Genomic DNA, 24,620 nt, shown 5'->3' with positions numbered 1-24,620 from the left:
GACCTTATTTGATAATATATGTTTGTATACATATATTGATAATATATGTTTGTATACATATCTTTATTTGCAATAGAACTGATACATGTGTGTGTGTGTGTGAATAAATTATGTGTTTGAGTAGTCTCTGTCATCGAATAGAGATTTGATATTTCTCATATGGTTCTATATGAAAGAATTACGTATTGTGTAAGGGTTATTCCATGATCTATGATGTCCAATATGAATGCATAATGTATTTTTAATCGAACCTATATTGATTCATTGCAATAGAGTGTATAGATACCCAGTGAGCTAGTGTAATGCCTTGAACATTGTGATCTGAGCGTGTAGTGATTTGTTGAATATATTTTCATGGATGAATAATGAGAATTGATGTGAATATATAATGCTATGGTTATGTAAGTGATTTGTGTGAAGTATTGAGATTTTTGGGGTGAACTGTGTTATATATATGTATATATATAATTTACATAATTTTTTATTAAAATAGTGTGTATATTAGGGTAACATTTGAATGCCTTAGGAAGTGAGATCAATTCAAATTTCAATACCTACTTTATAACTAGTACTGCAAATTTGATTATGAACTCAAAAAACTAGGATTTAAAACTAAAACCTTTTCTCTTTTAAATCCAATCTATAAATGAATACATGAATGTTGCTTAGGTGGAATGAAAGATTGTATTTTTGAGGAAAAATAGGGGACTTAAAATAGAAGACTAGTTGAATAGATTCTAGATTTGAACATGTTTTAGCATTTCATTTACTTGCTCTGCCTTTTATTCTAGCATTTGGCTTTAAAGAGTTCTAGTACTAGAACTAGAACCTTCTACCATTTAGATCTAATCCTACGTTGAATAATTGAACGTTGTTAGATCCCTATAATACTAGTGTATTCCCTCATTATTATTAGGTTAGCCCCCTTAGTTTTATTGTTGTACCCATGTAGTCCCCATATTGTCATTGTTGTGCCCCATAGAAGCCCACTATTGTTATTATTGTGCCCTTACATTATTATTGTTATGTCGGCTTGGATTATATTGTGACCCCTTAGACTCCTATATATAGAAAGGAGGTGTTGTCATTTGAATCATCCAAGAATTTTTCATTTGTGTAATATAAAGGACGTTTCCCCCTTGAAGAATCTAATTTTGAATTCGTTGATCTATCTCTTCTTTTATTTTGTGAGTTGGTTGCATAACATTTGGTATCAAAGCTTTGGATTCTAGGGTTTTGCTATTGCAAATAGGTCATCGTGGAATTTTTTCTATAATTGTTTTCTATGAATATTCATAAGCTGTAATTAAAACCCATTTGAGACAAAATTTTGCTGAATGTTGTATCCTAATTTCAGACCTTCCCTCGCTATATTTACAGAGTTATGAGACAAGGAAGTTATGGTTTTTGCAAGCTCCATAATTCCATCTCAAATAGATGACCTTGGGACAATAATAATAACTTTCTCTCTAAGCATCGGATACAAATTTCGTAAAAAGTGACAAAAAGAGGACAAACTTTAGTTTGTTGGGTATGACTTTTAGGGGGGAGGTCGAAACAGGGACATGTTGCACATCGTACATGTTCGCTCTACTGAACCAGTCTATAATCAGGCCATCGTGGGATATTGGGCATAACATTTTCTTGGATAATATAATCTCAATAAGATTTATGGGGTTGGAAAGAGGACTCGTAGCACTACCACGAGACAATATTTCAGACCTTGTACATCCGAAGTTACATAGATACAATAGATTCAATATAGAGCTCCTACAAAGTGAAAAAAGGAAATGTGTGTAGTATTTTTAAAAATTTGCATAAGTTTTGTTTGAAAAATTAGTTTGAAGTGATTTAAAGGGCATAGTGAAGCATAATTATCATTAATTGATTCCCTGAAGAAATAAAATGGAAACACCTAGTAAGCAACCTGAAATCTCTACTATGACTCATGAAGAAGAGGAATAAATGCAACATGATATTTCAAAATTATGAGACCAAGTGCAACAAATTTAACTCTCACAAAAAGTAATAGAAGATAAGATTGACGATTTGAAGAATGGCATGGAAGATAAGATGGATGGTTTGAAGAATATCATGGAAGATAATATGGATGGTATAGAAGGAAAAATGAAAGGTAGCATTGAAAATTTGAAGAAAGATATGGAAGGTTTGAAGGGAGGTTTGGCAAAGTTGCTACAAGAAATGCTTCCTAATGGCGAAAAGGTAGTAGAGGAAACAAATTATGAGAAAAAAATAAATGTTAATCATGATTTCATAGACCCTAACATTCAATTGAAGACCCACCATATTATAAAGATAGAAATGAGGAAGTTTTTTGGCAAGGATCATGAAAAATGGATACTACAAATCGAGCAATATTTTGATCTCCATAATGTGAAAAGCACACAAAAGGTATGCATTGCAACTTTATATTTAGAACCCAATTAGTTCGTATGGTGTCGATGGATTTTCTCTCATAAAAAAATTGTCACTTGGTCAATTTTTATGGAGGAAATGATAGCACATTATGAGGATACAAAGAGCAACACATTCTTTAGCCAATTGATAAATCTCAAACAAAAAGGTCCAATAGTGGATCACATTGAGGACTTCCAAAAATTGAATATAAGGGTAAATAATATTCTGAAGGAGAATAGGATTGATGTCTTCATAGGGACTCTAAAGGATAACATCCAACATGAGGTTCACCTTTGGGAACCTGAATCATTAGAGAAGGCATTCAGGGTGGCAAGAAAAATTAAAAGAAAAATCATGGAAACAAGGAAGCCTAACAATCACAACTATAAAGAGAGAAGTGCGGTTTCTCCTAGCCTTCTAAAACCTACAAGGTTGACACCACAAAAATTGGAAGAAAAAAGAGAAAAGGGCTTTGTTACAGTTGTGATAGAAAATACACTAAAAGTCATAAGTGTGCTGAGAAGAAATTATCTTACATCAATTGTGAAGAGAAGAAAGAAAAGGAACAAGAAACGTCAAAATAAGAGGATATACACCAGGAACCAACCCCAAAGAAATAAGAAATTAATCTGACCATATCTTGTAATGCATTGATAGGAATTACCACTCCTCAAACTCTCAAGATAGAAGGACATATCAAGAAGAAAAAGGTACTAGTGTTGATTGATTCGGGTAGTACCCAAAATTTTATTCACTGTAAGACAGACAAGGAATTAAATTGCTTCCTATATCCAGCACCAGAGTGTCAAGTGATGGTTGCAAATAGAGGAACCATAAATTTCTCGGGAAGGTGCCATAATATCAAGCTATCCATGGGAGAATATGTATTGAGTAGTCAAATTATTTACATTCGAATGGGTGGTGTTGATGTTGTACTAGGAGTCCAATAGTTACAATATTTGGGTACGATAGTTTTTAATTTCCAAGAACTTTTCTTAAAATTTTTTTGGGAAGGAAAGGAAGTTGAATTAAGGGGTATCACAAGGAAACCGGGAAAGATAATCATCTATAATATCATGAAAAATCTTCTAAAGAAAGAACAACGGGGTGTAATTGCACAATTATGTTCACTAGAGACTCAAAAATTGAAATCATTTATTTCTCCAAACCTCCAAAAAGTATTGGACAATCATTCCAAGGCATTTGAGACTCCCAAAGGCCTCCCACCTATTCGTGATCATGATCATGATATTCATTTGATTCCAGGAAGTATTCCTCCAAACATCAGGGCTTACAGATATCCCTATGCCAAAAAGAGTGAAATTGAACGTATGGCTACATAAATGCTAGAGGCTACTATAATTCAACTTAGTCAAAGTTCTTTCTCTACTCCAATAGTATTTGTGCACAAGAAGGATCGATCATGGTGCATGTGTCCGAATTATAGGGGGCTCAATGAGCTCACTACTAAATATAAGTTTCCCATTCCTATCGTTGATGAATTATTGGATGAATTACATGCAGCAATTTACTTCACCAAGTTGAATCTTCATTTAGGATATCATCAAATAATAATGAAAACTGAAGACATTCCAAAAACATCATTTAGAACTCATGAGGGTCATTATGAATTTTTGGTCATGCCTTTTGGAATTACCAATGCACCTTCTACATTTCAAGGTTTGATGAATTCCATTTTCAAACCCTTTTTTAGAAAATTTTTGCTAGTATTTTTTGATGATATACTAATCTACAGTAGGTCTTTGAAGGATCATGTTCAACATGTTCACAATGTGCTCAAGTTATTGGAGGAGAAACAATTATATGCAAAAACCTCCAAATGTTTATTTGGAGTATAGGAGGTGGAATATCTGGGTTATATTGTATCTCATGAGGGTGTTAAGGTAGACCCTAAAAAAATTAAAGCTATTAAGAAATGAAAAATCCCCACATCCGTAAAGCATCTATGAGAATTTATTGGGTTGACAACGTATTATCGCAAGTTTTTTAAGAATTATGGGAGAATAGAAAAACCTCTAATAACATTGTTGAAGAAAGATGAATTTTCTTGGACTCGAGAAGCAACTAAGGCCTTTGAGAATCTTAAAGAGGCAATGTGTCAAGCACCGGTCATAGCTATTCCAGACTTCACAAAAACCTTTATTGTGGAATGTGATGCCTCAAGAAATGGAATTGGTGTTGTTTTAATGAAAGAAGGAAGACCCATTGCTTTTGAAAGTCATCCAATCAAAGGAAATTATTTACACAAAACTATTTATGAGAAGGAAATGTTGGCAATACTACATGCACTTAAGAAATGGAAACCTTACCTAATGGGAAGGCACTTCAAGGTAAAAACAAATCATGATAGTCTTAAATACCTTTTAGGACAAAAATTATCTTCAGAAGAGCAGTGAAAATGGGTCACAAAGATGTTGGGTTATGACTTTGAAATCATCTACAAAAAAGGGAAGCAAAATGTTGTTGCAGATGTAATCTCAAGAAGGGATGAGGATTTGGAAGCATTAATTTTTTCCATTTCTATCATCCAACCAGATTAGATAACCAAAGCAAGGGATCAATGGAAGAATGATGAAGAAGTGTGGGCACTCATTCAAAACTTGCTGAAAGATCATAGTACATCTGATACATTTAGCTGGAATAATGATTCATTATGGTACAATGATCGGTTATAACTTTGTAAGAATTCCCAACTCAAACAAAATATTCTTTTGGAATTGCACACCTCTCCCTTAGGAGGGCACTCAGGATTTTTAAAAACTTACCACAGGGTTAGGAAGGAATTTTTTTGGGATGGCCTTAAATCTGATATTCAAAAGTTTGTGGTGAAATGTTTGGTTTTCCAACAAAATAAAGTTGAGACAATTAAGACCTCGGGGTATGTTACAATATTTATACATTCCAAGTCAAAGTTGGGAGGAGGTTTCAATGGATTTTATCACAAGATTATCCATGTCTGAAGGAAAGAGTGTCATCATGGTGGTAGTTGATTACAAAGTATGCACACTTTTTTTATTTATCTCATCCATTTGAATCCATTACAGTTGCTACTGGATTTATGGAAACAATTCAAAAACTACATGGAAACCCCAAGATTATTGTAAGCAACATAGATCCTATTTTCACTGGAAATTTTTGGACTGAATTATTTTCTTGTTTGGGTACTCAATTAGCTCATAGCTCATATTATCATCCTCAATCAGATGGGGAAACTGAGATAGTGAACAAATGTCTGGAAGTATATCTTCGTTGTTTTGTATCAAATAAACAGACACAATGGGTCAAGTGGTTACCTCTGGCTGAATGGTGGTATTATTAAAATTGGAAACTAGGGCCAAACTCCATGTGGGTCATGTTATTTATGGTAGCTGATATTTTTATTAGATCCCTCTCATCGAGAGGTGTAGGATTGATCTAAAGATCATCTAATTCCGATAAGTATTTATGAAGATATGAATTTATTTAGGTTATGGACAAATTGTCAAGTCAACCAACAACTTGTGTAGGCTCAGAAGCCCAATAGTCATGTCTATTCATCATCTACGTTTTAGTATAAATAGGTGAGGACTTGAATTCATTTGAGACACATTCTTCATGTGATCTCCTCCTCTCCACGTCTTGGGTTTTTGGTGAAGGAGAGACACTAAGAAGTGTACGCTAGCCTAGGATGATGCCCTAGCCATAGTAAGCCACAGTCAATGGAGGAAGAGGAGCCACAGTGAGCCGCAATAAGCCGCAATCAATGGAGGAAAAGGAGTTGTAGTGAACCGTAGTAACCACAGTGAGCCACAGTGAGCTGCAGTAGCCATAGTAGCCGCAATGAGCCGTAGTGAGCCGCAGTGAGCCGTAGTAGCCGCTATAGACAGACTTGGCATAATGGTGAGACGCAGTATCAATGGTGATAGTGATAGTGAAAGAATAGAATAGTCTTGGCATTACAACAGTGTAGGCCTCAGTCCAAGGAGATCTTATTCCTTATGACTATCACAATCGTGATACAGATGAGAAGGAGTAATACCATAGTCTCGGCAGAATTAGAAGAAACAATGACAAGAATGAACAGTCTCAGATTCATGATAAAGGTAGTAACCATCATAGTCTCGGCCTAGATGGAAGGTAAGATCACAATCTCATTGGATCTACTTCATAAGTAATCAATGTATATGTGATACAAAGAACTTAGAACCCTTATTGTTCTCCCTATCTCGGATTAATGGAGATTGCAATGATCCTTAAGGTACAACCTCAGTCTCGGCATATATATCTTTCATGATCATGTTGAAAAGGATTTTTAGAAATCACTGGAAGTCTGGGCACAATGAGAAGCAGTGACAAAGGAGCAATGTCAGTGTTGTTGTAGTAATGACAGTGATAGTTACATTCTCAGCATAATGTAAGAAGTTGTGTCAAGAATGATCAATGACAAAGTCATGATCCAGTTCTTGTAAGATCATGATCTTGTTGAAGATGCAGAGATCACCTTTGTGGTAATTTCAAGGGACAGTGATAGTGCAGCAATGATGTTATCAATGATGGTAGTAGTACTAAAGATATCAGTGATACAGTAGTATAGGAGTGATGATGGATGTTGTAGGATGGGTACAACATAATAGTCATTGAGTGTAGATCAGCAATATTGGGTGTAGATTCATGACAAAGAGCAGCTCAATAACTGGCGCAGCTCAATGACAGGAGCAACAACATAAAGTGCATAGCATGGTCATCAAGGTACAGCACTGTGATGGTACTGCATGGTGCTACATGGTAAGGTGCAGCAAATAGATGAGATGCAACACTATGATAGGTGAATGAGTCACCTTAGAGAATCAGTTGAAGCAATATGTCTTCAAATGATCTCATGCCAATATCAAAAGTCAAAGTGTTGACTTCTACTGTAAATGTACTATCTCTCTCACTTTCTCTACTGAACTTTGAAGAACATAAAAGAAGAATTGATCAAGGGTTTCCCCACATTGGGGTTTGTCCCTAGCTAGCACCACATCTTGTGTCCTCTTGTCTTGGCTTCTGTTCTGCGATTTATATTTACGTTCTATCTGCAGTTTACTTTAATGTTGATGTGATTGCTAATCTGGAAAATACATTGAGCTAACTATGAAAATTGAAATAAATTGCTCTAGAATAGAACATACCTAAATTTAACATGGTTTCAGAGCTAAGGTGAAGACAATGTCCAAGCAAGAGTGAAAGAGCAATCACCAAAGACAATTGGAACAGGACAAAAGGATCAATGGGATCATCATCCCTCTTCTCATTCACTAAGGGTGAAGTCGAAGTCGATAATATCATCAGAATGATGCAGTGGAATATGGCGTACCTAAAGATCACTCCACTGGAAGACCAAATCTTAGGGTGGAAGGAAAGGAAGATAACTAGTTCAGCCATTATGCGAAGGAGTGTCTGAATGGAAGGGACACATCACTTGATGATGATAACAACAGGGACACCTTCAATGATTAAAGGAATGACACATAATGCAGGTCATCAAATGGTCGACTCTTCAACGAAAGTGAGGAACCCCGGGCACTTCATCGAATAGAAGGGTGCACTCTCTAATTTGGTAGAGACGGAAAAAATCGTGGGATTATACTTGGAGCCGATGCCACCTATCCCGAAAAAGGGTGTAGGGAATGTTACCTCTAAATTGAATGAGGGTAACTCAATTCATTTACAGAATCTCTTTTATGTACCTGATCGCAAGAAGAACCTGGTTTCCATTTCAGCAATGGAAGTCGAAGGTTTCAAGGTGGCACTCGTCGATGGAAAGGTACGTGTTTGAAAATATAATTTTCAAGATGTTTTTGAAGTTCAGGGTTGTATCAAGTTACAGGAAGACCACTGGGGACCATGTCCATTGACACATAGCACCTGAGGTTTGTGAGTCAGATGGTGATAGGGAAGCCTGAATTCAAAAAGAGCATGAAAGTACATGTCTGAGATGTACCAAAGGAAAATCTTACAAGGGGACCATTCTGCTCATGTAGCAGGTCCACAGGTGTGGAACAACCTGGGGGGTTTGAGATTGATGATCAGGAATTTCACGTATGCAGGTGGAAGAAAGCCCTTTATGGCTTGAAGCAAAACACCTTGGGCGTAGTATGAGAGGGTTGATAGCTGTCTGATGGAGCTAAGAATCACTAGGAGTGAAACTGATCCAAACCATTACTCAAAGGCTGTGGATGATAGGCCTCTCATATCGACACCTTATGAGGATGACCTATTTTTGATAGGTACAGACCCTCTCATTTGTAGAAGTAAGAGGGAGTTGAATTCTGGATGTGGAATGATAAACTACAAGCCTATGACTACCTGGAGGATATTAACTTTCAGAAGTTATATGGTAGTGATGTCAGACCAGATTTGGGAAATGCCTCTGTTTCATAAGCTCATTCGTGTTGATGTTCTTGGTGAACTTCCGTCCAGACATATGTTTTATAGTTAGCATCGTGAGATCATATTTGGTTGAGCCTCACTGGATTGGTGCCAAGAATCTTCTGAGACATCTTTGGGGCACAATCTCTCATGAATTGAGACACACTGCTGGAAATATGAAACTGCATAATTATTCGAATGTTGGATGGGTAGGCAGTGTGGAGGAACAATAGAGCACTTCTCAGTGCTAGTTCTTTTTGGATTTTTCTTCGATATCATGGACAAGCAGGAAGCAAAAGTCGAGACCGTATACATAGCTATGAGTATGATCTCGTATGAAGTTGCCTAGTTGTGGAAACTCTTTAGTGAGTACACATGATGAATACCAATGTGATTCTCTGTGACAACCAGAGGTGGGATTCAATTATTGAGGAATCCCGTATTCGATGATTTCTCCAGTAGATAGACATCAGATACTGCCTTATCTAGGATATGGTAAGTCGATGAGCAAGGAGGCTCCATCGCATTGAGATGATGTACAGGTTGCTATACTTTGTCAAAGCCCCGGGGAAAGATCAAATTTGTGATTTTCCCGAATGACTTGGAGTCATCGAGAGACCCTTGGAAAAGGGTCCTACATGTTGCATACATTGAGATCTGGGAACTCTTGGGGCTTGTGGTTCTTACTAGAGTAACATACGACCACATGGTGACTCACCCTCCCCTGGTGGTGCGCACCAGGACAAGATGATTCGATCTCTTGTGGGACAAGATGATTCACTTTCCTATGGATAGGATGATTCGCTCTCCTATGGACAAGATGATTTGCTCTCCTGTGGGACAGGATGATTCGCTCTCCTATGGATAGGATGATTTGCTCTCCTGTGGACAAGATGATTTTCCCTCTTGTGGAACAGGATGATTCGCTCTCATGTGGACAGGATGATTCACTCTCCTATGGACATGATGATTCACTCTCTTATGGGACAAGATGATTTGCTCTCTTGTGGGATAGGATAATTCGCTTTCCTATGGACATGATGATTAGTTCTCCTGTCGAGGCATCCTACCCATGTAGTCCGAGACTCATGGGAAGTACCTCTAATCTTATCAATGAGTAGGGAAATGAGGATATGGACCATAGTAGTACCGATGGACACATCTTTGTATCTACTGTACTCCCTATGCTAGGATGACCTTCATTGATCTGGGATCAATGATACTGGTCTCGGACCAGTGGTAGGAGTTGTACCCACTATGACACTGACTTCAAGTTAGCAGAGGACTGGTCTAGGACCAGTGGTACATACTCTGAGAATGAATTCAAGTCAATAGAGGACTGGTCTGGGACTAGTGAGAGTGGTACATACTATGAGACTGACTTTGGGTTGGTTGAGGACTAGTCTAGGACTAGTGGTACACACTCTAAGACTGACTTTGGGTCAGTGGAGAATGGTATGACACATTCTCAATCAATTCTTCTTCTTCATGTTTCGGTAGAGCTGAGAAGAGCTAGCAAAGCTGAGAAGAGCTGAGCAGAGCCAGCAGAGCCAACAAAGCTGAGAAAAGCTAGCAGAGCTTAGCAGAGTTGAGCAAAGTTGAGCAGATCTTAGCAGAGCTAGTAGAGCTGAGCAGAGCATAGCAGAGCTAGCAGAGCTGAGCAGAGCTAATAGAGCTGAACAGAGCTGAGCAGAGCTAGTAGAGATAAGCAGAGTTGAGCAGAGATGAGAAGAGCAGTGCAGGGCACTGATGGTAGAGATAGTACAGTCAGACATATGGATTAGTGGATGGAGTTCTCCCTAGTTGAGAGGGAGTGTTAAAATTGGCAACTAGGGTCAATATCCATGTGGGTCATCTTATTTATGGTAGCTGATATTTTTATTGGATCCCTCTCATCGAGAGGTGTAGGATTGATCTAAAGATCATCAGATTCCGATAAGTATTTATGAAGATATGAATTTATTTAGATTATGGACAAATTGTCAAGTCGGCCAGCAACTTGTGTAGGCTTAGAAGCCCAATAGTCATGTCTATTCATCATCTACATTTAGTATAAATAGGTGAGGACGTGACACATTCTTCATGTGATCTCCTCCTCTCCATGCCTTGGGTTTGGTGAAGGAGAGACACTAAGAAGTGTACACTGGCCTAGGATGATGTCATAGCCGCAGTCAATGGAGGAAGAGGAGCCACAGTGAGCCGCAGTAAGTCGAAATCAATGGAGGAAGAGGAGCCACAGTGAGCCGCAGTAAGTCGCAATCAATGGAGGAAAAGGAGCTGCAGTGAGCTGCAGTAGCCACAGTAACTGCAGTAGCCACAGTGAGCCGTAGTGAGCCGCAGTAGCTACTGTAGATAGACCTGGCATAATGGTGAGACGCAGTATCAATGGTGACAGTGATAGTGAAAGAATAGAATAATCTTGGTATTACAACAATGTAGGCCTTGGTCCAAGGAGATGTTATTCTTTATGACTATCACAATCGTGATATAGATGAGAAGGAGCAATACCATAGTCTCGGAAGAATTAGAAGAAATAGTGACAAGAATGAACAGTCTCAGATTCATGACAGAGGCAGTAACCATCACATTCTCGGCCTAGATGGAAGGTAAGATCACAATCTCGTTGGATCTACTTCATAAGCAATCAATGTATATGTAATACAAAGAACTTAGAACCCTTACTCTTCTCCCTGTCTCGGATTAATGGAGATCACAATGATCCTTAAGGTACAACCTCAGTCTCGACATATATATCTTACATAATCATGTTGAAAAGGATTTTTGGAAATTGCTGGAAGTCTGGGCACAATGAGAAGCAGTGACGAAGGTTTCAAGCAATGTCAGTGCTGCTGTAGTAATGACAGTGATAGTTACATTCTCAGCATAATGGAAGAAGTTGTGTCAAGAATGATCAGTGACAAAGTCATGATCTAGTTCTTGTAAGATCATGATCTTGTTGAAGATGCAGAGATCACCTCTGTGGTAATTTCAAGGGACAGTCATGGTGCAACAATGATGTTATCAATGATGGTAGTAGTACTGAAGATATCAGTGATGCAGTAGTACAGTAGTGATGATGGATGTTGTAGGATGAGTACAACATAACAGTCATTGAGTGCAGATCAACAATATTGGGTGCAGAGAGTAGCTCAATAACTAGAGTAGCTCAGTGATAGGAGCAACAACATAAAGTGCATAGCATGGTCATCAAGGTACAACACTGTGATGGTACTGCATGGTGCTACACAGTAAGGTGCAGCAAATAGACGAGATGCAGCACTATGATAGGTGAACGAGTCACCTTAGAGAATCAGTTGAAGAAATATGTCTTCAACTGATCTCATGCCGATATCAAAAGTCAAAGTGTTGACTTCTATTGTAAATGTACTATCTCTCTCACTTTCTCTACTGAGCTTTGAAGAACATAAAAGAAGAATTGATCAAGGGTTTCCCCACATTGGGGTTTGTCCCTAGCTAGCGCCACATCTTGTGTCCTCTTTTCTTGGCTTGTCTTCTGCAATTTATATTTATGTTCTATCTGCAGTTTACTTTAATGCTTATGTGATTGCTAATCTGGAAAAGACATTCAGCTAACTATGAAAATTGAAATAAATTCCTCTAGCATAGAACATACCTAAATTTAACAGGTATAACACTTCCTTCTATACTGCAGCAAAAATGACCCCATTTATGGCACTTTATGGATATCATCCTTCATCCATCACATCATATTTAAGAGAAAAATCTAAGGTTCGAGCAATGGAAGATCACATCGAGCATGAACAACAAGTTCTCCAACTCTTAAAGGATAACGTCACTTTGGCGCAGAATAAAATGAAGCAACAAGAAGATCAACGTTGCAGCAAAAGAAGTTTTGATGTAGGAAACTGGATATTTTTATGGCTAAAACCATACAAAAAAAATTCCCTCAAACAAGATAAGAAGGATAATAAATTATCACCAAATTATTATGGTCCTTACAAGGTGTTAGCACTCCTGAATGTCCCAAGGCTAAGAAAGGAGACCGATGAAGGTAACCTCAAACCAACTTTGGATTTGGTAGCTAGTCCTACCAAATCAAAGAGGTCTCTCTGAAGGATCTCACAGCCAATGAAGTAACTGGAGGGGAAACCAAATGTTAGGCTAGATATTAAGCTCAATGGTGTTTGAATTTGTGGTTTGTTGGATGAAGCTCAAGGGTCTAGGAACTAGGCTAAGGTTTCTAAGGATCAATTGTAGAGATATAATGGGGGAAGGTATGTATGCTCAGTGATAGAAGTAGGTTGTCATGGTGGTGTAGAGATGAAAAGGTAGAGAATCAGAATGAGCATGTAACCATGAATTCACTCATCAGAAGAAAGAACACTAGCATGAAAATCTCATCAAAACAGAGCATATAACTTATGAATTATGTTTAAACACCTTGATATGATCATAGGAAAGCCTAGAGATTATAGGAAATAGAAATATATATTCAATTTAATGATAAACAAAGAAAAAACATTGTCATAGAAGCATACCACAAGAATCCCAAGATAATAGTTGCAATTGTTTGTTGTATTATTGCAAGAAAATGCACACTAGCTCCAATCTATGATTCTCAAACATCCAACCCTCTATATGACTTATACTAGGCTACATATAGATCAAAAACCACTTTCCCCCTCTCAGGAGTTGAATCCATCAATATAGGAACAATTTACATCATTTTCTCTAACCAAACCTAAAACTAGGGAGGTTAAGAAACAAACTGTCCATTTAGCATTGACTGACTTTACTAACATTAATGACCATCATAATTACATAAAATTTACATTTACAAGCCCTATTACACTTAGTTACATCATGTAGAAACCCAAATTGACTAATTACATCATGGAAAGTCAAGTTTGACTGATAAAAACCAAAAAATGACATTGTTGACAAAAGCATAGTGAATTTCCTCAAAAGCGCGGCGTGTCTGACAGAAGCGCAGCATGGACTTTGTAGGAAAATTTGAGGGGGTTTTCTTGGTCCATTTGTTGATCTAGAAACTGGTGATGGTAAATTAGTGTGTCTACTTGCCTCCCAAAGTGTTAAACCTACAAAAATCCCTTTTCTAGGCCTCCAAAAATCACTTTTCCCAAGACTGCTCCAGAAGCGTAGCGTGGGGTCTGAAATAGTGGTAGAAACCTGTTTTTGAGCATTCTTTTTTACTTTTCCTTCCAATTTGTGCACTAAAATGGAAACCCAGGTACATATTTGAATTGTACTCACCAAAATATATACAACCATGCAAGAAATTCATCATTTGGAGGTCCTGGGAAGAAGTGCAGTGTGACCTCGTTGCGCTTGTGTACATCACAAAATACCCAAAATTTAAAAATTTGAAAAAAATTATTCAAAATTGCATGAAATTTGTTTCTTTGACTCCTTGGGTGATAGGTTAGACAATCAAGGGTGCATCAACATGTACATCCAAGTTGTCTCTCTTTCTTAGCTTCATTATGGTTTTCCTTAGCCTTTTTTTCATGTTTTTTACCCTAATCTGAGAAACCATGTTTCTTGTGCAGTAGTGCCTTGCCATGTGCCTCTGAAGTTTGGTGTCCCTGTTAGCCTTCTTCAGAAGAATCTCCAAGTGTTCATTAACCCTTCGAAGCTACAACTCCTTGTCTTTCTCATTCCCAGCAAGTCTGGTTGACCTAGTGGAGGAGACGGCTCACTCCCTAGTTCTTCATTTCTTTTCATTCCTCTGGTCTTTGGACTCCTTGGCTTGATCTGAGGCTCCTTATCTTCAAATTTCTCAACATATTTCACACTCTTACCTTTATCATCATTTTCCACCAAATCAACCTTAGGTTTAGAAAGCAAAAATTGATTTACCTTAAGTTTCTTGTTCTCCTACTGTAAGAATGAAATCATGAATTTTTCTTTTGCCAAGTCATCCTTAAGATCTCTAATTTATGCTTCCTTTTCCTTTATAATCTCCTCAAGTGACTTGTGTGCCCCATGCTCTGCCATGTCATCCTCAAATTGTGCATGCTCATCATCATGCAAGGGTGCATGATGTTGGTGTTCTGAAGGAGAAAACACAAGCCTTTCCCCTCTGCTGTATGTTTTGGTCACCTCTGCCCTAGGTCTCTTTGCCACTTATGCCTTAGGAGACTATGTAATTGGTTTTCTTGAAGAGCCAACCTCTTGTGGCTTTAGTGATGGTGTACCATGGCTACTATGTTGACTAGTAGCAGGCAAAAGTGAAGCTAATTGGATGAATGCCTCCCAAGGCATATTGATCTCAGAAAGTTGATGGAGGACAATGAATTTGACCAAGCCATGGTGAAACAAGTTAGATTGATGATCCTTCCCTTTACTCTATACCTTCTCTATCATCTTGACAAGGCTTCTATACAAATAATGAGGCAAGTTTAGAGGTTTGACTGTTGTGAAGTGCATTAGGAGCCTTATGTGGTATTGATAAAGTCTTGAAAACCTTCCTTCACAAGTAAAGTACCTCATTATCATCTTCATTAATGGAGCATACCTGTCAAGAAATTGTCTAAAGGGAAAAATGTGTTTTGGAGCATCCTTATAATGTGGCTTTAGGAAAGCTTTGTAGTTCTCAATGTCTAAATCCATCCCTTTAAACCAGATTTCTCCATGATTTGGAATACCTGTAGCTATGGAAATGGCATCTTCTGAAATGATGAATTCTACCCCAGAAATGATGACCTTATCCATCCTGAAGTTGGTGGCAAAGAGGCTTGTCAATTTGACATTGGAACCTAGTTCTTGAATCTTCTCACAAAAACCTAAGCAGCACACACCTTGGAAATATTTATTAATGAAGGGTGAGGCCATGATTCCTTGGACCTGTGATGGCTCATACCTGGATAGTTTCCCACCCTTATTATAATTTTTCTTCTCAGTGTCATTGTTTCCAATTTCCATGGTTAAAATCCTAGCTTAGTGGGAAGGAAAGGGATAAGGTATGATTGTAAAACAAGGGACAAGGGACTGTGGTGTTGAAAGAAGTGGAATGGAGGGGTTAGACAATGTGTAAATTTATGGGAAAATTTTAGGGGATAGGGATAGATGTTAGGGAGTGTGAGGAAGTGATAATTCTTAAAAAAAGTTGGGGGAAGGTGTGAAAATTACAAAAACACAATCCTAGCCTAGGAAATTGTCAATGGGATAGCCTAGGCTAGGGTTTGTAGGGAAATCTAGAAGATGAAGGGAAATATGTGAGGGAAGTGTTTTAGGGAAGTATGAAAGGTGTAGATGAGTGTAGGGGAGCATGAAACTTAGGGTTTTACCACTGATTTGACACAAATTTACATGGAAATGAAAAACATGGTGAAACCATAAGAGAGGGAATTTCACTGATTTTTTTTTTGAGAAGATAGATGCAAGAGAAGAGTGCCAACTAATACTTACTTTTCCAAGAGGTATTGAAAGCCCTGACTTGTTGAGATGAAACCTTATGGATGGTTTCTTTTCCTCCAATTCAAAAATGCAACAATGGATACCAGAAGCGTAGCGTAGGAGGAAAAGCGTAGCATAGGAGGGTAATTTAGGATTTCAAGGAAGAATTTGGTTTCTCTGAAGGTTGGAATGCAATTCGATGGTGGAGAGAGCTCTTATGAAAGTGAAATGAACAATTTGAATGCTTTGAATGGTCTTTTATAAGCTAGAGGTCAATTTTTTCTTAAGTCATGGAGGTGACATCATTGATATTTTTGAGAAATGATGTGATGTGACTGCAACATGATCTTATTTGAAATGAAATTTTACCTTTACCTTTATTCCTTTTGTTCCTAGGATGCTAACTCCCTTTAATGATGACTCAAATGATGAATATGACTCCTTTTACTTTAAATTAATGGAATTATGATGACAAATGAAGTGGAAACCTAAACCATGACCTAAATGATGACATATTAACCATTTCATGACCTAAGACACCTGAATGAAGAAATGACCATGATGAGTGATGAAGACTATGAGTAGGTGGAGGGAGTAGCAGTGACCTAGAAACACTAATCAATGATCAAATTTTAATTGAAAATTCATTTTGAAACTATAAAATTTTGACCTAGGACCCTATCAACCATATTTAAAGAGTACATTTGATCACTAGTGACTCATAGACACTAACACAAGGTGTTGCAAAATATGGGTACTATGGAATACAAATTGGAGCTTCCTACATCTTCCCAAGTGCACCCAGTTTTCCATGTTTCATGCTTAAAGAACGTTATAGGTGGCAAGCTCCTGGTTCAAACAATATTTCCAAAACTTGATGAGGAAGGAAAATTCATATTGGAACCTGAAGCATTCATGGAAACAAGAACTCGATAGCTACAAAATCGATCAATTTCAGAGTATCTCATCAGGTGGAAGGTTCCACATGGGAGGATGAGAAATTTATACAAAAACATCAAAAACTACTCAAGCATTGAGTACAACACTTTTTGTAAGGAGAGGGTCATGTTAGGTCCCTATAATATTAGTGTATTCCCTCATTATTATTAGGGTAGCCCCCTTATTGTTATTGTTGTGCCCATGTAGTCCCCATATTGTTATTGTTGTGCCCCATAGAAGCCCACTACTGTTATTATTGTGCACTTACATTATTATTTTTATGTTGGCTCTAATTATATTGTGACACCTTAGACTCCTATATATAGAAAGGAGATGTTTCCATTTGAATCGTAAAAGAATTGTTTATTTGTGTAATGTAAAGGAGGGTGCCCCCTCGAAGAAGCTAATTTTGAAGTCGTTGATCTATCTCTTCTCTTATTTTATGAGTTGGTTGCATAAAAAACATTACCATGAGTAGTGAAAGAGAGTATTCCTAAGCCAAGCTAGGGGTCAAAGGTGAAGGCTAGATAGACAAACGTAAATCTCAAGTCATTTACATTTCAGTTTTCAAATTTTGTTTTATTAGATCTCTCAGCTTCCATATACTTTTTTGGTACCTCTAAGTTCATGAGTCCTGATTCGATAATTTAATGTTGTATTTATAAAACATATATTTTGACCAACACCTCCTACCAAGGATGTTTCTCCCCAAGGAAAGCCTAAATTGTATTTCCAAGCAAATTTTGCATTCCTGTAAGGTGGAAATAGTTTCTTAGTTAAATAAATCAGTATTCTATTTAAGATATTAGTTTGGATTTCCTCTGACTCTGAGCATCCTTGGGGTGGGACCACCCTAGAAGCTTCAGATCCCTCCTATAATTTTTCTAGTGTTATGCTTTTATTCATTTTCTAGTATTTTTAAAAGTTTTTTCATACCTCTTATGCATGATTAAATATATTTTTTTTTATAAACTCTTTCTTATAGGTTATGTGTTTGACTTATTGTAGTAGTATCATTGGTTAATTCCATACAATATCATTATTCACTTTCTTTTTCTTGTTGTTACAACTTATTTTTCATTATTTTGTTGTGTAGTCTATTTTGTAGCTATAGGTAACACACAAAGTTTGATTTCACTAAGATAAATCTACACCAAGTTTCCTTAAAGCTTTGATCATTTTGATGTTGTCATTTTCTAACATTCCCATAGCTTCCTCACATCCCAGACCCACATTCTTCCAAGTTTACATGGTTTTTATATTGTATCCTATAGAAAAATAGAGAGTCCTATAACATCCTATAACTACCCCTCCATTCTCACTCGTCATTACAATAAACTCATTATTTGACTTCTTTGGCATATCACAACACATATGTGTTAATTATTCTTAGGGGCATATTGTCATTTTCTTTGATAATTGCATTTCTTCATTAACAAATTAAGTTCACCCCATAACATCATATCATTATTAATATTTACATCATTATTGAACAACATATGAAACTATATAGAAAGAACAATATCATCATCATTAATGCAGTGAAACATAAAGGAACATGTTGTAGCATCTACAATCACCCTCCAAAAATTTTCCTTAGATTCGTTTTGGAGCCTCCCTACAAGCTTCAATGTTTTTCTTGCATAATGATAGCCTGTCCATCAGATGTTGTTGAATTCCCCTCACAAGTTGTTCTTCCGGACTTGGTCCAGCTACAGGCTAAGAAACTCCCTCAATAAATTACGCAATTCTGGAGGGAAACCAACCTTCCCTCCAGAAATTGTGCAACTTTGTCTGGCAGCCTGTTGGGCTCTAGAATTGCACAAATCTATCAGCCAAGCTTCACCCAGAAATTTGTGCAATTCCTCCCAACAGGATTGCTTAGCCTAGAAATTATGCAATTCTAGGCAGCAGTCAGCTGCTTTGCCTAGAAATAGCACAATCCCTCTGGGAAGCCAACCCAGCTCCCTCCCAAAAATGTGCATTTTTTTCTCCCAGTTAAGCAGACTATTTCATGTGTAGTTGAGTTGACCAGTTCCCTTCAGGACCGAGCAAAAGTAATTTCAGGGATCTATTTTTAGTAGCTAGAGGTTAAATGAAAAGATCATTTCAGAAACCTCCCACCAAGTGTCACTTTCCCTAGATTTGTGGCATGTGTGTCGCAACCTCAATTTTATCAAAACTCATCAACCAGATGCTGCAGAGCTCATTACTCACATTGATCTTGCAGCTTTGACATCCCACATTGCATCTAGGAATCTTCGGCACATTCAACTCAATTGTTTTGGGGTAAGCCCACTTTTCATGTTTCGGTTCGTATGAATGTTGTCTGCTTGATTTCAGTGAGTGCTTCTTGTCGTTTTGATACATACTAGCTTGTACTAGCACCATTTCAGTTTTCGTTAACATCTCACTATTGTTGCATGCATGAAACCGTTTTTACATAGATGATCGTCGTTGTGGAAAATCGCTTCACAAACATGTATGCCTTCTTGTTTCTTGAATCCTACACTTGTTGTTTGCATGAATGATCACTCACTCTTTTTTTCACTCATCTCACCATGCATTTAGACTTCTCATGTTTCCAGTCGCTCGTCAGTTGAACTAGGTTGCCTTGGCCCAGACCGTGCCTTACCCAGCTAGCACTGCACATTTTCAGAAGTGAAGGCTCTACCTCCCCTCTAGAAATTGTGCAAGCCTAGCTAGGCACTGACCTCTAGGCTTGCATTGCGCAATTCTTGGAGGTAGTGTCCCGTTGGCCCCAGAAACTACATAATGTAGTTTGCTAGTTGCATGTCACTACTGACTTAAATTGTGCATTGTGTAGTTTCAGTCCCCAATAGGCTAGGTTGTACCATGCATTGTGTAGTTCCAGTAGTCAATCAGCTTTCCAACAACCCAAACTTTTCCTTTCACAGTTTTCGCAGTCAGTCTCCCGACCTCCCGGCAAAAGTTGTGCAACCTTCATAATCAGTCACATAGGTATGTTGAAAGTCAGTTCTCAAGTTTGTTTTGGTTTTCGATTGACATATTTCTTTCCATGAGTGTTGCTATGTATACAAGCATCACAGGTGTTCTTCTGTCTCTCATCAACATAATTAAAATGGCATTTAGGAGAGCAGAGTCAAAGGACACCATTGAGAGCACAACGTGGGTTGCAGCTAAGCAAGTGTCTATGAGATTTCCTACCTATGAAGACATCAAGTTGTTCGTGGACAAGGACATCAAGATAATATGGCAGCATCATCACAGTGAGTAGCACCATCAGGTGCATCAGAAGTCAGGACACCTACACGCAACGAACACAAGAGGAAGGATGTTGACAACACAGAGGCGATACAAAGTTGCAAGCTTGCGCAGATCCACTTGTGATGAAAGCAACTTTGGAGACTCATTCTATTAGGTGAAGGTTTGAGATGACAATTGCGTGAAGATAAATAAGGGAATAGAGAAGGAGTTACATGTGCTGAAGTAGTAACTCAAGGAAGAACAAGAGTTGCATAGACAAGAGAATGAGGGGTGCAACATGCACTCATGAATGAAACTGCGCCATACAAGTTATAGATCCATCCCAGCAGCTGGCACGAAGCAAACATGATGAGTAGTGTTGTTAATCGCATGTAAGGGAATTCAACATCATGCATGTAATTGTGCACATGCATGCAATCTAACCCATTTGGCACACTCACCAAGGAAAATATAAGAAGCAAGTCTGACTGGAGCTGAACATGCAGTTGACAGTTGATGCGCATGACCACCAGCACACACTGGAAGATCAGCATGGACACTATGCATCAGTGTGTTTTCGGTTCAGATGCACCCAAGAAGACCATGCACATGTTAGTAGATGAGTTGGATGGAGGAGCCACACCAATGCATCGGGATGAAAAGTAGGCAATAGTTCACTTCAACAAGATGTCACCATGGAGCACATTCACATCAGCACGGACGACCAAGCTTGGCATCATCTCACCACCTTCACCATCACAAGCATGTCAAATATTTGGTCTCATCACAACAGACTGAGTGTCAGTGATGTCTTGCATGGCTTTCTCAAGCCATTTTGTCTCACATGGGCACATGTGCATTCTAATGTAACATCTTGTCAAGTGGAAGTTGAAGTGTCGATAGTTGGATGTAGTAGTCATAAAGTAGATGAAGAGTCATGATGGTAGATGAATTGTCACAAAGGGGAATATCAAGGTCACCCCACCCTTTTCTATAAATAGAACCTCATAACTCATTGTAAAGGCTTTTGGTCAACCAAGCTTCCGATAGGACTATCTTAGAGACAGCTTGGATAGTATTGTAACAAGCCTTAGCTTCTCCACTGTGTAAAGCTATTATAACTCTTTGGAGGAGCAGGTGGTTGTGGTTGTAACGTTTTGTTGCTGGAACTAGTGGCTATACATGGATGTATTGTGTGACTGGAACTTACACTTGTTAATATAATAGAGCCAGTACATTTCATGTATATGTTGTGTTGTACTCTATGCTATCTCGTTTACTCTAAATGATATATATATTCATTTTCTTACGCATGCATGTATGGACTTTTCTGTGTATGTAGGTATGAATCTTTATGAAACGTGTTGTTGGTTTAACAATCACTTTGAATTGCTAGCTAACTTGCCTTCCATGTTGTGATGGATATTTTCTCGTGTGTTCCCTTCTTAACTTCGTGCTATCACAGGTTTCCAAGGGGTGCACTCATCTCAACCCCCATGTGTTTAAACCTCTCATGCACCTTCCTTGGCCTGCTACAGCTGTCACACCCTTGCTACCAATAGAGACATCTCACTTGCCTCTGTGTGAACTCGTAGTCAAGGCATTACTGTATGACCCACTGCTGGGACTCCTACATGAAATGATCTGAGGTCTAATTGGGACTTCTTACTGGGGAGATCCAATTACATGTTGGCAGGTCCAGCATCATTAACATTTTGGTGCTAGAAGGAGGGCCAGATGACAAGCAGAGCCCTCATCATCTGTTTTGAATCTTTGCACATCTATCATGGAGTTTGTTGTAGTTTTCCGTCTGAAATTTCTGTCTAACAGACATGTCTTTCACATCGAGAGGGAGTTTTGGGATAACTTCTCACAACTCACATATTATGGTGAAGGCGAAGTGGCCTGGCCTGAGCACTTAGATGACTTCCATGCACTCATGCAAGGCATGGATTTAATGAAATAGAGGTTTATTCATTGCTTGCACACACACTTTGCAACTACCCATAAAAATGGTGTGGCACACTACCTCATAACTCTATGCACTCATTCAAGAAGTTCAGTGATCTAATCGGATATGTTTTCCACCATTTTGATCCTGAATTGTTTGATAAAAAATTATTAAAACAATGGAAGGCCTGCACGAATCACCTATGGAGTTTTCGGAGTGCTTCCGTCTATTCATGTTTGAGGCCTCGAAAAGTCGGATGAAATTTCAGTATCTCATGGACAGATTCAAATACTGCCTTTTTCAATCTATTAATCCCAAGAAGAAGTTCAAGCTTAAACCACCCTCAGCATACTTCAGTGATGGAGATGCGCAATCATAGACGGACATGGTCATTGTCACAAGTGATTGTCTGTCATCCCCTCATCAAATAGGTCCACCATTGCAAAGTGATGTGGGAAAGCATGCACACACATTTGTTCAACCATCACATCCTCCCAACATCGCTCCTTCTGATTTTTGCGCAGACTTGGTTGTGAGTCCCATACCTTGTCACATGTATTTTGTACCTCAACCTCCATCTTCGAACTGGGATAATCCTTCGGATGACACTGTCTTGTGTTCTTCCATTCCGAACTCTACACCTGTTTTGAACGAGGATCAATCTATCGACAGATTTGGTGTTTCACAACCAACATGCGCTGACATTCATGAAGAGCATGACTGGGAGCTTGAACATCCACCGACAACAAAGGACCATCCCTGTCTGTTCGTACCTCCTTCGTTTTTTCCTGACCTCCTTGGTGATCCTACCATCCCTGATTTTTCATGTGTATCTCTATCCATGGAAGCACCTATTGTTGATCATTATCTAGACACACTGATTGTTAGTCCATCATCTGACAATGGAGAGGAAAGATCATTCTTTAAACATCCACTTGATTTTTCATCTATATTTTCCAGAAACGCAAAGAATGAACATTCTTTCTTCTCATCTACCCCTCTGTGTGATTCATCGAATCATGAGGATGTTGACCAACATCCTGCATTTTCCTATCTTAGTTGTCATGATCTCTTCACCCCATCATATGATCATGATGTTGATTCACCCTTTGTTAATCCATTTAAGACACTGGTCTATGATAATCCATCTATCAACGAAGACGAAATCCCCCAGATTGTCAAGGCACTTCTTCCCGAGCTGATGGTTATGTCAAGTTCTCGTTGTCCTGATGTTGGTTTCACTTCTAATCAGGAAATTGTTCAAACATGCAAGGCTCCTCATCACTCATTTGTATGCATTGAAGATCAATATAGCACTCAGATTTCACTTCCTCCACTCAAACTACATGATCCCATTACTCATGCATTGGAGGAAAATTACTCAGCAAGCACACTTGCGCAACATAGGTGGTCTAGCTTCCTCACGTATTCTTACATATCACAGTCAAGAGTGTGTTTATGCTTAACATCTACGCTTAGTGCTACACAACATCATGGTATGTGCACAGACTGCATTGTTATAGACATTTTTGTGCCCTACAACCCCAAGCATGAAATGTCCATGAACCAAGGGCTCCTAAGTCCCTAAAAGTGTTGTTCTAACCCCTAAAGGAACAAGGTCAACAGATTACAGCTTCTCCTAGAAGTTCTCCATGAAAAACTACTCAAAATTGGTCAAAACAGGATCATTGCAGCTGCTCCACTGACTAGGTGCATTGCATCTCACCCAAATACACTATGAGGGTGCATTGCATTTCAAAATTCCCTTCTGTGGGGTGCGATGGGCGAGAAATGACAAATGGCAGTGTCATTCCGCGAGGTGGAGAGGCAATGGAAGCTTCCAGAATCTTCTCCTGTGACACTTGCCTCACTGAATTCGACCAAGGATGAGTAAGAGGCCCTCAGTCTCCAAGTGGAAGCAAGAACTGTCAGAGAGAAGACACTAATCAAATCACAAGCTGACTCATCCCCCTTACAGATATCTATATATGGATCCCTCATCCCAGAGATCCAGAGGCTGGAATTTTGCATATTGTAAGGAATTGTTGTTGGTTTCTAGAGACAAACATCAGATTGTTGGGTGATCTAAGCTTTGTTTGAGGTGAAGAGGGGCTTCTTTGCTGGGAGGTTGATGCTGGGTTGGAACAACTAGTTGTAACTCCTCCTGGATCTTTTCTTGTTTATCAATAAAAGCTATTTGAGTTTTCCTCCATGCTTTTGTATCATTGATGCTTGTTACATTTGTATGGTCAATTTACATCTGATCCTAGAT

Source organism: Pinus tabuliformis, chromosome 2_2, assembly GCF_031772625.1.
Source record: "Pinus tabuliformis cultivar Carrire ecotype Pingquan chromosome 2_2, CPIR1, whole genome shotgun sequence".
Classification (NCBI taxonomy): domain Eukaryota; kingdom Viridiplantae; phylum Streptophyta; class Pinopsida; order Pinales; family Pinaceae; genus Pinus; species Pinus tabuliformis.
Note: the sequence above shows the minus strand (reverse complement) of the source record.